Source organism: Dreissena polymorpha, chromosome 7 (genome assembly GCF_020536995.1).
Source record: "Dreissena polymorpha isolate Duluth1 chromosome 7, UMN_Dpol_1.0, whole genome shotgun sequence".
NCBI classification, from domain to species: Eukaryota; Metazoa; Mollusca; class Bivalvia; order Myida; family Dreissenidae; genus Dreissena; species Dreissena polymorpha.
This window is the reverse complement of record NC_068361.1, coordinates 41438105-41451187: the sequence shown is the minus strand read 5'-3', so window position 1 is coordinate 41451187 and position 13083 is coordinate 41438105. Positions and strand designations below refer to the sequence as shown.

The 13083-nt window shown below is 33.7% G+C and overlaps 1 long non-coding RNA gene across 1 annotated transcript; it reads left to right on the top strand.

Annotated features, from left to right (window-relative positions):
- Window positions 1-6535: 6535 nt before the first annotated feature.
- LOC127838713 (uncharacterized) lies at window positions 6536-11917 on the top strand. Its single transcript, XR_008029921.1, has 4 exons — window positions 6536-6607; window positions 7313-7370; window positions 9788-9925; window positions 11782-11917. It is a non-coding gene; the product is annotated as an uncharacterized LOC127838713 (long non-coding RNA).
- Window positions 11918-13083: the final 1166 nt, after the last annotated feature.

Sequence of the window (13083 nt, the reverse complement as noted above, 5' to 3'; positions counted from 1 at the left end):
CTAGATTTCCATAGGTTAACTAATATAACAGCATTTACTTTACGAAATTACTGAGAATGCTTCTAATTAACCTCAACAGTAAATGGATGCACATCCAGTTTAATGAAAGTTTGTTTACCTGCTGATTTGAAATATTGTTTTCATTTAGACAATTTAAACTGTTTAATTTCGATTTGGACAAATTATTCTCATTTTGAATTTAATAGCATAACATGTTTCGTTTTGTTTGCAACTATTCTGTTAATATAGATGTACATGTATAGCATAATAAAATATGTAATGCAAATTGAGATATTTTTAGTGTTACGTATAGTTCAAAGCAATGTGTCTCTCGTTGTTTGTGCAACCTATACATTATTTTTTTATAATCACATTCGGATTAAAACGCACGCCTGTAAGATCAGCCGAATAAAATGTGTTCCCCACACGACCTTACCACCTGCGCCACTTTAGAATATACACAGAGAAAATACATTGTATAGGATATGCTAAATTTAAACTAATAACTAGGTAAAAGTAGTGGTATAAAAGGTAAACAAAGCGGTATAAAAGGTAAACAAAGCGTTCAGTTTGGTTTAAGTTGTATTATTTTAGTCTTTGCATGAATGTATATACAATGTATTACTCTAGAGCAAATATACATAATTCCACAATAATTCAACACTCTATATTAATATTATATTGTAAGGATTTATAAATTATTTCACTATACAAATGTGCATGCGTGTAGGTCAAAGCAGTTTCGAAATATTGTGCAAAAATGAAAAATGCGTCTTTCTCTTATCCCTAGTAACCATAATAAAAACTAACATGATTGTATTTCAAAGAATTATCTGTTGATATCATGCGGTTACAAAATGATTTAAATATCATGGAACAAGTCACAGTAGCCTTGACCTTTAATCTATTTACCTCAAATTGATAGTTTTCTTTCTTTCGTTAACCATCATATAAAAATTGCATGAAGTCAACGCGTTCCCTGATATTGATCTACGGACCGTGACCCGACTTTCCGACCGACAGACCAAATGACAGGACAAAAAGTAGATACGCTTCTTAGAAGGAGCATATAAAATTACTTAACATCAGATAAGTGGAAATAGTCATGGTTTTAGCACGTGTTTTTAGAACATTTCAGTGCGGACTGCACGGTCTAATCTTGAATAACACTTTACGCACATGTATTTAGCCCCATTTTCTCAGAGCGCGGCTCATAACAGTAGGTTAGAGCATTTTTTCAAACATGTACAAGTGGTAAACAGTCCACAAGTATAGTAACCATTTCAACATGTAAACATAAGCTAAACAGAATGTTTTTTTTAATTATATATATGATTTTCATTTTTTTTTAATATGGCGAGATTTAAAGATTGATAAAATTCAGAATTCGAAACAAAGTTATTAAATAGGCGGTCATCAAATCCTCAAGTTTAAAGTGGATTGTAGTCAGATTTATATATGTATGAGTTTATGGAACATTCCCCGTGTGGAATACGAGTGCAATATTTCGAAACAGTACTATCTAAATAACACTATGATGACACGTGCGGCTCTGTCAAATACAAAATGCGACAGGTTTCCAAATGAAGTTGCGCAGGTTGCAATCTGTCACACTGTATTCTGCATTCATAGCCGTATAACGCATCGCTAATAATAGCGATTCAACTACACCAGAATAGACTACATGCGTAATAGTTCAAGTGCTTACTCACGACCGCAATGGGACTCGAACCCACGACCCCGTTGATACAAGTACGTCACTCTACCAACTGACACATTGATTCGGTCCATAATACAAGCAGTTCGGAAAAAAAGTTAAGCAGGTTGCTTATTACGTCGCATTGTATACATGCCCTAACATCACTACGATATGGTTTTCGGTATTCAATGACGCATAACGCATTGCAATTATTTGCTATTCAACTACGCCAGTATAAACTTCAGGCGTAATAATACAATTGCTTACTTACGACCGGTATTGGACTCGAACTCAAAAACCCGTGTATACTAATACGCCACTCTTCCAACTGACATATTGACATGTACAGATATTTTAACTACAAACAAATCCCTAGTGTTTTCGAAATTATGAATCTATTTTACATTTCACAGGTTTGACACATAAACCACACAAGATTCATTTCAATATGTATTATATTCCAAATTCTTTGAATACAATAAATATGTATAACCAATTTTTTTTTTCTTTATTGTGTTTAAATGGCGTTTTTCTTTCAATATATAAATAATCGAGAAGATCGTGTTACCTTAGCCTAATCCGTTTTCCTTCTTTATCTATAAATTTACTATTTATTTATAGATCTTTAAGCAAGGTTATCTAGACGCTAACACATACCTACTGCAGTTATGTTGGTTTTACCAGTGCCTGCCCGAACAGCGTAACTCCGTTAATATAAGGCCTCGTGAAAAGTTTAACCCGAGTCGTATCTCGTGGCAAAATTGTATGCATATACAACCGTTCTGAGAAATAATCGATCGTCATAACGAATATGTGCTAAATTTAACATTTTGCAAAATGTATCGGTTCATATTATAATAAAATACGACTTTAAACGCAGATAAACATAAACACATTTCAAGAAACATTACAAAAATGTAACCAAATAAGATTTGCCTGTGAGTAATGTTTGTAAATAAAAAAATCGTCATTGTTGTTTCGTCATGCAAACCAGATATATGTAATAAACAGGTGTTTATTGCAATTTTAATATTAATTTTAAAAAGTTCAGGGCGTACACAAATGAGTATGTTAACATGATTTGCATATTTTATGTTTAATTAAAGTTTCATCATATTTTTGTTAATATGTTACATAGTGATTGACACACATAATCATAAACTTACACAAGTCCTTTTCATTGTTCATAAAGATTTATTTGTATTGATTTAATTTCAACTCAACGTTCCCAATGTTCGTAAAATATTATAAACTGTAAGTTAAATGAGAAGGTCATTTGGACCCATGACAATAACAAATTGTGTGACTGAACTGACCGGCCGTCTCTTGCTCTCTAACCAACTCCCCCCTACTGACGAACAGTGTATAAATATAGATTGGAACACCAAATGCTGACGTGTCGATTTCCGACGGGATCTCGCTTATAAGATAGACAAATAAGGAAGTACATGTACGCTATTTACATGAAATCATACAACATTCCATCTGCAGGCTGCATACCACAAGGCATATTTAATTAACGTGATAAGCAATAAATCTGCAGGTTGCATACCACAAGGCATGTTTAATTAACATGATAAGCAACGATTAATTAACTTGGTGTGTTATTCTGGTCGGTTTTGACGTTATTTTTGATTGCCATCTGTGCTGGTCATCTGATATCGTTCGGAAGCATGTATTCGCTAATTCATTAATTAGCTGGTCTCTTTGTATGTAAGATATTGCTTATAGTAAGAATTTTAGCCAATTGAATTTTTGTTGTTTTACACTTTTCTAATGCGTGTAATATTTTGTATACTAATATTTAATATAACATTTAACCTGTTACGTCACAGATATGTAAATTTATAATTTTAAAGAAATCATGCAAATAGTAGTTAAAAAAACCTGGTGGATGTGTTGATGCAAAAATAATAACAATACAGGTGACAGAGCCGTAATAAAGCTGTTTGTAGTAAATTCATCAGACCGCATACAACAAAAAGCATAATGCCCACCATCGCAACACACACGTTATATAACAAAAACACCTGTATGTACAAACCACATACGCTAACGTGGTATTCGTAATTTGTTTATAGAAAAATGAACATCTGTCTTTATACAAACTAATAGAATGCAAGCAGTTCATAGGGAACGTCAGAAACAGTATTAAATTATTCTTATTACAAATGCACGTTTTTGTCAGCATACAATTAAAATCAGTATTGTTTAACCGATAAAATCCCTTCTCTTTTCAATGCATTTGAAAAATGATAAAAAACATCAGAATATAAGAAACACAAAGAAATAATCAATATTTAGGGCAAGTGAGTAATATCCGAACCGGACAAAAAGACAATACAACTATGAAAGATTGTGTCATTGCCTTGGAACGGGCACAATACAGATATTAAGGTTCAGAGACGTACGCAGGCATTATTAATAACAAACGAATATAAAGACGTAGATATGTGGTTGTCTTAAAAATATTGTAGGTATTCTTTCCATAAATTATTTAATTTCATGACAATAATTTTGAAAGTTTGTTCCTTAACGAGTATTTGCTGGGACGTGTATAACATGCAAGTATTCAATCAAAGGACATAAGATTGACATTATTCATATTATATGTGCAATACTTAGGAAAAGGTACAGCGTTTTTGTTGAAGTTATCTGCTGAACAGAATTGGTGGCAAAGCCCACAACTGTGTTGTTAAGGTGGCCGACCGATCGATCAGAGAGCTAGTTTGCATTGATGCGCATTCCTTAGTAAAAACAACAAATACAGTGCAATTTAAATTATAGTTATATTAATAACTATTTTATTGTTCATACACCTTAACATTTTGTACATATGGAAAAAAAATGATTAAAGTTTACAAATGTAAAACCTATACCCATATTGCATTGTAGCTATTACATTTGATTATATACCTGTTCAATGCTTTTAACAAAATATAGGTTGTATCAATCGTTGACATAAATCCCGTATTATGCTACTCGTTGTTTTCCAATTTCGTATCACCATACTAGCCGGACTACTTTCTTCGACCCATTTAATGACGTCAAATTTCGCGCACCGAAAATAGGAAACCCCTATTTCATATAACGAAATATAATACGTAGTACATCGTGTGACGTCATTTCTGTGACGAAACACAATAGTTTTATTTTAACTCTCTGGAATTTAAGGGCATGTCGGACGTGGTGTTTTTTTAACAGTAAACTATTTGTTTAAAACATCGAACGAATGGAAAACGTATTTCGGGGTGTGTGTTTATCATGCATAAATGTAAATTTCGATAGGAATACAATAAAATAGTATGGTTTAAACTAAGTTTCGATCAAGACATGGAATAATAGAAGTGGAAGTGCATATCGTTTCAACGTTTTTGTTATAAACATTGAATTAAAGTTGTCCACTTAATTGTTATAAACATTGGATTAACGATGTCATTAAGGTAAGCGTGTCGGAAACCTGTGTTTTCCCGGTTAAAATGTTTACACGTTAATTTACATAAACTGTATCCATACGCGTCTTAAATATACTTTGGCGTACCGTTTTAGTCATTATCTCGTCAGTTGTGTTAAAGCAAAAAAACAACAACAATTGCTAACCGTTTTCGTTCGTGGCTCCAGATAATAAAAGGAATATTACGCTAGTAAATTGTTCCAATAGTTTGTATCAGTCTCGTGGCTTGTGCTATTTCGCATCACACTCGAGGCAACGCCTATCGTGTGATACGTCATCACACAAGCCACTCGACTGATACAAACTCTTGGAACAAAAGACTAGCGGAATATTCCGTATGTATTACTACTTTAGGTTACAACTTATATATGTATACGTCCTTGCAGGTACATGTATATCACCTGTATGTAAACAAGATTATAATTTATATAATTTCAGACTATAACAAGTGCAAATAATTGAGAGTTACTTTTTGTATAGGACTTGGTTTTGCTCCAACTATTGCCAGTATACAATTGGCTCCATATTTGTAGAGCATCAACATGTTGGACTTATAAGTAAATGAAGTGTCATTAAGAGATTATTAAAACAGTTTATGGCAATATTTAATATTCAATATTGAAGAACTGACATTTGATTAAAGCTATTCTTTATTATTAGTATTATTCTGGTCACTAACCACTGATTTGGCATTTGGATTAAAATCTTTCCTGTTGATAGATTTCAACCACTGAAGACGATTTCCCCCTTCGGCCGGTATACAATGGAATTTGAATGGAACTAGACACGGACAACCCTTGGTAATTAAACCTTTGTGCACTTCACACGGTCCATTTTCCCATTTTTTTCTGATTGTTAATACAGTTAACAACAATACATTGCCTTCCGTCACCAAGTTTTTAGGACATTGTTTCGAGATCTCCTTTATCGTTTTCGATTTTCCTTTGTTTTCACTTCCTTAATGGCGGCTGGAGATTTGAAGAGTATTTATCAGGGGAGATAATTCGTGCAGGCGATAAAAACAGAATCGTCTATACACCAACCGTCGTGTTTACAGATTCTGAACAATTAATGTTTATTAAACCGATGTAAAGTCAGTTTGTTGTTAAAGATGCTCATTATAATCGTGCGCTACAAATCATTTGTGGTGTGACGGCTTTTATCTGCTTTTATGGAGATTTTCTATCGTCACCATAATAAATGTCGTGAAAACCTGATAAATGGTTTATAACAATGAGCCATTTAACAAGTAAACATGATTCATCAAGTCAACAAGAAACGGAATTAATATTTTCTATTAAATTAATTTCAAAATAACAGCATAAAATTTTGTTTAAATTTGGCGGAGAGCCAACACTATTCATATGCATATCACAGCTGCGTCTCAAGAGTTTCATTACAATCTGCATCTTAACGTGTATACTGAATGAGTAAAATAGTGACTTTTGATAAAGGTAAGATTATATTATATCGTTTCATATTATAGTTTTATGAGATTTTGATAAGCATTCGAATACGTATATACTATGCTCATGCATATATATTGTGATAGTAAAATTTTATTTATTTTAAAATAAATAAACTCAAAAGTTTAATATGCATAATTATGATATCTATTATGATATTTCTCATTCTTTTCCGCATGATCATTCAACTCATCATCATGGTCGAAATCGTTGCCGTCCACTTTAATATCACCGTAGTCGTAAATGTGATAAACACCACTTTCGCCACATTCACCACCACTAAGTGCCACCACCGCGCTCATCATCAGCATCATAATCAACATCATCTTATTTATTTTCCTTTTCTTCTTCGTCATAATTGTCATCATCATCATACATATAAACATCATTATTATCATAAACATTTTCATCATCACCATCATAATCATTATCAACATATTCATTATCAGCATAACCATCACCATCATATTAATCATTTTCCTTTTCTTCGTCTTCATAATTGTCACCATCATCATAAACATCATCATCATTACCATCATCACCACAATCATCATCATTATCACCATAGCCATCACCATCATCAGTAACGATACCATCTTCACCGGAGCTGATGTAATCATTATTATCACCATCCTCTTTTTCATCATGAACGCCTGTATAATCATTACAATTTCTTTGCCGACTTGTTTGTAGATGCATCTGCTGCTGCGATTGTGTCTGGTATGTTCGTTGATTTTGGTCTGTTTTGCACGTAAGTAAAAATTGTAGGTAGCCTTTAATATTAAGATATTGAATTAGCACGCCTGTGTTTGACAATCACCGATAACATGACAGTATTTTCGAATAAAACAGGATCTGACAGATGTCATTTTTTGGCATTGTTAAATGAAGTATACGATATTATCTTCTTCTGAGATTCAGTGCGACAGTTTTTGTGTATGTCTGTATGTTTTCTTATTATTTTGAGTTATTTTGTTTACAAACGATACGTGTTCTTGTCTTGATTATTGTTACAATTGGCGGGTGTACGGAATCCGGATAGTGCCATCTATAAAAATCTCGCACTTATTTCATCAAGGGCGACACTAGACACACGAAGCGATACTTGATATTCTTGATATATTGCCCTTGTGTAGGTAGCCCAAAAGGCAATATTTCGTGTTAAATATATTGTGCGTCGCCGCGACTGTCAAGAAAACTATCGTGCGTCTCCGCGACTGTCAATTCAAAATATCGCGCGTCGCCGCGACTGTCAAGAAAAATATCGTGCGTCGCCGCGAAAGTCAAGAAAAATATCAAGTATCGCTTCGTGTGTCTAGTGTTGCGTTCAAAGGGCGAAACTAGACACACAAAGCGATACACGATATTTTTCGCGACAGTCGCGGCGACGCACGATATTTTATTTTTCAAATATTGCCCATATTATCCGAATCTCGTGTTTCGCGGTCTAATTTAAGACCGCGACACTAGACACACGAAGCGATACTCGATATTTTGCGCGACAGTCGCGGCGACGCACCGTGCGTGGCCGCGACTGTCAAGAAAAATAACGTGCGTCACCTCGACTGTCAAGAAAAATATCGTGCGTCGCCGCTACTGTCAAGAAAAATATCAAGCATCGCTTCGCGTGTCTAGTGTCCCCCTTGATGAAAGAAGTTCGAGATTGTAGATGACACTATCCAGATGCCGTACGGATGTGATATTAGTACTTTTGGCAATACGCGAAAACAAAAAAATCGACATTCAGAAATATAAATGATTACTATACTTTTTAGAATATGTTCTTTTTCATCTTCCTTAAACCAGAAACAACACACCATTGAACAGCGCCGACATCGAGCAATAATTATAGGTTATTAGACGTTTCACTGTACAATACGGAGATATATTTGGACGAGCACACAGTTTGAAGTCATATTGGACGAGCCGTAAGGCGAGTCCAATATGACTTCAAACTGTGTGCGAGTCCAAATATATCACGTATTGTACAGTTTAAACGTCTAATAAACTTTTTATTCTATATCCTCATTACCAAACCAGCTTTCCGTATTTTTATTTTCATTCATTGATTACGCACTTTATGACGTATCTCGTGTGACGTCATTTCTCTGACGAAACATACTAGTATTAAGCAAGACTCTGCATTTTAGGGACAACAATATGGAGGTGGTAGTGTTTAATAAATCTAGTAGCAAATTATACCATTTTGATAGCATTGAACGAATCCAAAAGGCAAAACGTATTTCGGATTGTGTGTTTGTCACGCATAATTGTTAACTTCGATATGAATAAAACATCTCGCTCCGACAGGATTACGAATTCGTAAATTGTGTTTTGGACTTTGGGTCAGAATGGTGAGCATGTGTATTGTGTACAAACGCTATCAACAGATACTGTGGTTTAAAATACATTTCGATAAATGGATGGAAGAACAGAAAATGGAAAATGGAAATGCATATCATTGTAACTTAGTTGTTATTAGGCTAGCATTGGATTAAAGTTGTCATTGAGGTTAATAAAATTGATTTTTTGTTTTGCTGTTGCATATTTGTTTTCAATTTCTAGCAATAACAATATCACTTGCTTTTGCATTTTTTTTTTATTTCTAACAATAAAAATTAATTTAATATCACATTCTCGATTCGTTTTTTTATTTCCTCTCATATTTTCAATAGGAAAGTATTAAAAAGAGACATACAAGCAAAATATCGCCTGTGTGAATCGATTATAGTACATTCGGATACTTTTTCTCGGTAACGGCTTTTATCGTTATAAAACAATTGCTTAGTGCACTTGTACTCAACTGTCCAATATGGAAAAAATACAGACTTTTTGGATCCAATACCGGAATATATTGGACGGTCACGTGGTACATATGAAGAATGCCGATTGGATGAATTTATTGGATATAGAATAATATTGATTATTGCCTCTTTTGCAAAAATGCAAAAACTTATTGTTGGTACATAAAATATTTTTGTAGATGTTTATTCATGTTTGTATGGAGTTTTTACAATGCCATATTTATTTGTTGTACCAGTACGCATTTTTAAGCGAAATATTGTGATTACTATCATTTACGATACTAATAATTTATCATGACAATTAAAATTATATTTAAATATGTAATTAACCATTTGTTTGCCATATTGTGATCTGTCCATCCAGAAAAACCGGGAAAATGTCCAACTGTCGGCATTAGTCCTGCCACCTGTGCATGGGAGTGCAAGTCCGATAATGAATGTCCCTATCGTGAGATATGCTGCCCCACTTACAACTGTAGGGGCGTCTGTGTGGCACCAACACGTATGTGTTTAAAGTGTCATCTACAAAATGATCGGCTGCTATATATATATTGGTCTAAAACTCACATGTGTGTAATAAAATGCTTGTATTAATAGTTTAAATTTGGAAAGCATTTGTAAACGTTTGTTCTACATCTTGTTTAATCCAGTCATAAAGCCTGCTTTGAAGACATACCATCCGATTTATAATCAAAGCTTTGTTTCCGCCTTGTTGACGCATACAGGCGCAGTTAAATGACGTCCTTTTATGTGTTTCGTTGCGTATAGTCTTTTAACCCTTTTATGCCTAGCGTCTAGAAAAAAGGCCTGCAAACAGCGTAGACCCAGTTGAGATAGGCATGATGCGGCGCCTCATCAGGGTCTGCGCTGTTTGCTTAAAGAAATTCCTGTAAGAAATATTCTAAATATAGAAATAAATATAATAGATATCCTTTATTTTGGAAATAAATTAATCCGATTTAGAAGAATGAGAGAGTTCACTAGGCATAAATGGGTTAAATTTGTAAAGGCTGGTTGTATAGGTTTACTACGCCTCTATAAGGGGTGTTGCGGCAGTTTATTTAACCGAGGATATATTTATAGCAACACCGATACGCTATTATCACAACCCAATATTTTTGTTATCAGGATCATAACATATTACAGAGTGGGTTTATAAAACAAAAAATTAGTGGTTCGATCCCAGATTAGGCTAACTTTTTTTTAAACTTGTTTTCTTTAATTTAATTCTTGTTTTATACTGGATCGCTTTAGATCTGTTGTTTTCATTTATCAATTCAAAGCATTTATTACTAACTTCAAAACATGCCGAAATCTGTAAACAAGTCCCTGTAAGTTATTAATGATTAAGGTCGAGTTTGATACAGTATTGTCTTATGTTTGTGACTTAATATTGTATTATTGTTGTTGTTTTTTGGTAAGCTGTAGGAATCCCAGCTAAGATTATAAACAATGTCTAAGATTTATGCATATTTCTAGCAATCTATATACCGGTACTTGCGTTAAGCCAAATTGCTATATTTTATGAAATTTGACATAGAGAGTAGGGATAGTTAAACAACAAATTCTCTGTTAAAAGTGCGTGACCACCTTTTTTATATTTGTTTTATGATAACAATACGTAGATGAAAGTATTCGAGCAGTTTCGCAGAAAGTTATTAGATATAACATTTTTCAATTTCATTTGTATGGTTAAAATAGTAAAAAAATGACGTTTTTTTGGGTTACATAAAAATTATAAAAATTAAAATTTCTTAAAATTTAACTTTTGTTCTCCATTTTTTTTTGGTAGTTTGTGGTTAAATTTAATGATATATGATGTATCTTAGCTTGTATAATATCTACATATTACCAATTTCATAGGTTATTAATCATTTTTATGCAATTAGAGATTTTTCAGTTTTAATGTTTTTTAATGGTGAATAAAATCAAAACAAGGCCGGTGACCCTATGTTTTTATATCATTTTCATCTAGTATTTGTATGTAGTACTTGAATATAAATTTTGAACAAAATCTATTAGATTGAAAAAAATCAGCAAAACTGCAGCAACACCCCTTAATAAACGTATCAGTATTCTTCGAAAAGCTATCTACTTTATAATTTCAAAATTGCCGCCTGATAAACATATTTTAGTGTTTTAATCAACAAGTGAATTACAATATTAAAATGATCAGTTGATGCAGTCCAAACGGCATTACATGCATGCACATAATAGATTCTATAAAATCGTTCTGGCAAAAAGCCTCTTCGAGGACTATTATCAGGCCTGAACTGAGCTTAAAATAAAGATACTTGTAACTTGAAACTTTATGATGTATATTGAACACATATCTCCATCCCGTTGTTTTCTTAACAGCCATCTCCAGGTAATGTGGAAGAGGAAGACATACACTTAGTACAATGAAGACCACGGGGCTAAACAAGGGCGTATTTAGAAAGTGTGTGTTTAAAAGGTGTTACATATGCATGAATAAAAGGAATGCTTTATTGAAGCTTGTATGTTTTTTTTCCATTTACTATCTTAGCTCTTAGCCTTTATTCGGAACTCACGGAACCCATCTTATCCCTCGGGGCAGACAAGAAGCTTTGCCTTGTGCCTTTTTGTTTAGCTGTGTAGTCAAAATAGGCTTATCAGGGACGACTGTTCCGTTTTTATTTAATTGTTAGTGAAAGGGAAGCGTCTAAACGAGACTCCTTACTAGGCGGAAAGTGTTGTCCCTGATAAATATGTTCTGACTTTTGAAGTCCATCTGGGACGACACTTATATCTTCAATTACTGTGTTTTCCTTACCAAGCGTCTACGAAATGGACAGTACGAATATATGTTAAATTTAAAATCAAATCAAATGCATGTAACTTTATTCAAAAAGTGTGAATCCCCTGCTCCCATTCATTTATTCCATTGTCCTTTTCAAATCATTTATTCTGTAGGTTTATTTATTGGCCATATATACTCGGACCCCACTGTATCGCGGCATTCATTGTATCGCGCTATTTTTATAACTCTGAATATTTCGCTTCCACTGCCACCTAGCGGTTGTTCACGTTAGTAACTCCTTACTTTCGTTTTCTGTTTGACATATTTCCGGCGAAAAAATGTTCCGAGTCGCGGTAAGTTGTTTTATTTATGTATCGGAAATGATTTTCTAATTGATTTCATCATTTTCTTGCAGAGTTTGTCTTAAAAAGTGTTAACTTTCCTAAAAATACTTTTGACAGTTTGCGGTCGTCTGTAAAGTTTGACAGTCACGTCACTCCGCTGTTGAATAAAAAATCTACGGAAGCGCATAGTTGTCATATATTTAAAAATAATGTGCAAATTAAAGCAATAATTTGCAAATGCAAATTTTAGAATTGATTTTGCTCGCATGACAATATAAGAGAATTTGAACTTATAATTTTGTTCTCTTTTTCAGGAACCTCAACCAAAAAAACAGCGTCTCTTGTATGACAGAGAAAACCTCCAGAGAGCGTATGAGGCCACTTTGGGTGGTGTTTCTGCGTACAGAGCCTCAAGGATGTTCGCTGTACCAGAAACAACCCTTAGGGATAGAATTAAAGGTCGCGTTGATGTTGAGGCAAAAGTTGGTCACGAGACCATTTTCACAATAGAGGAAGAAAATAAGTTGTACGACCACGTGACCTATATGGCTGAAA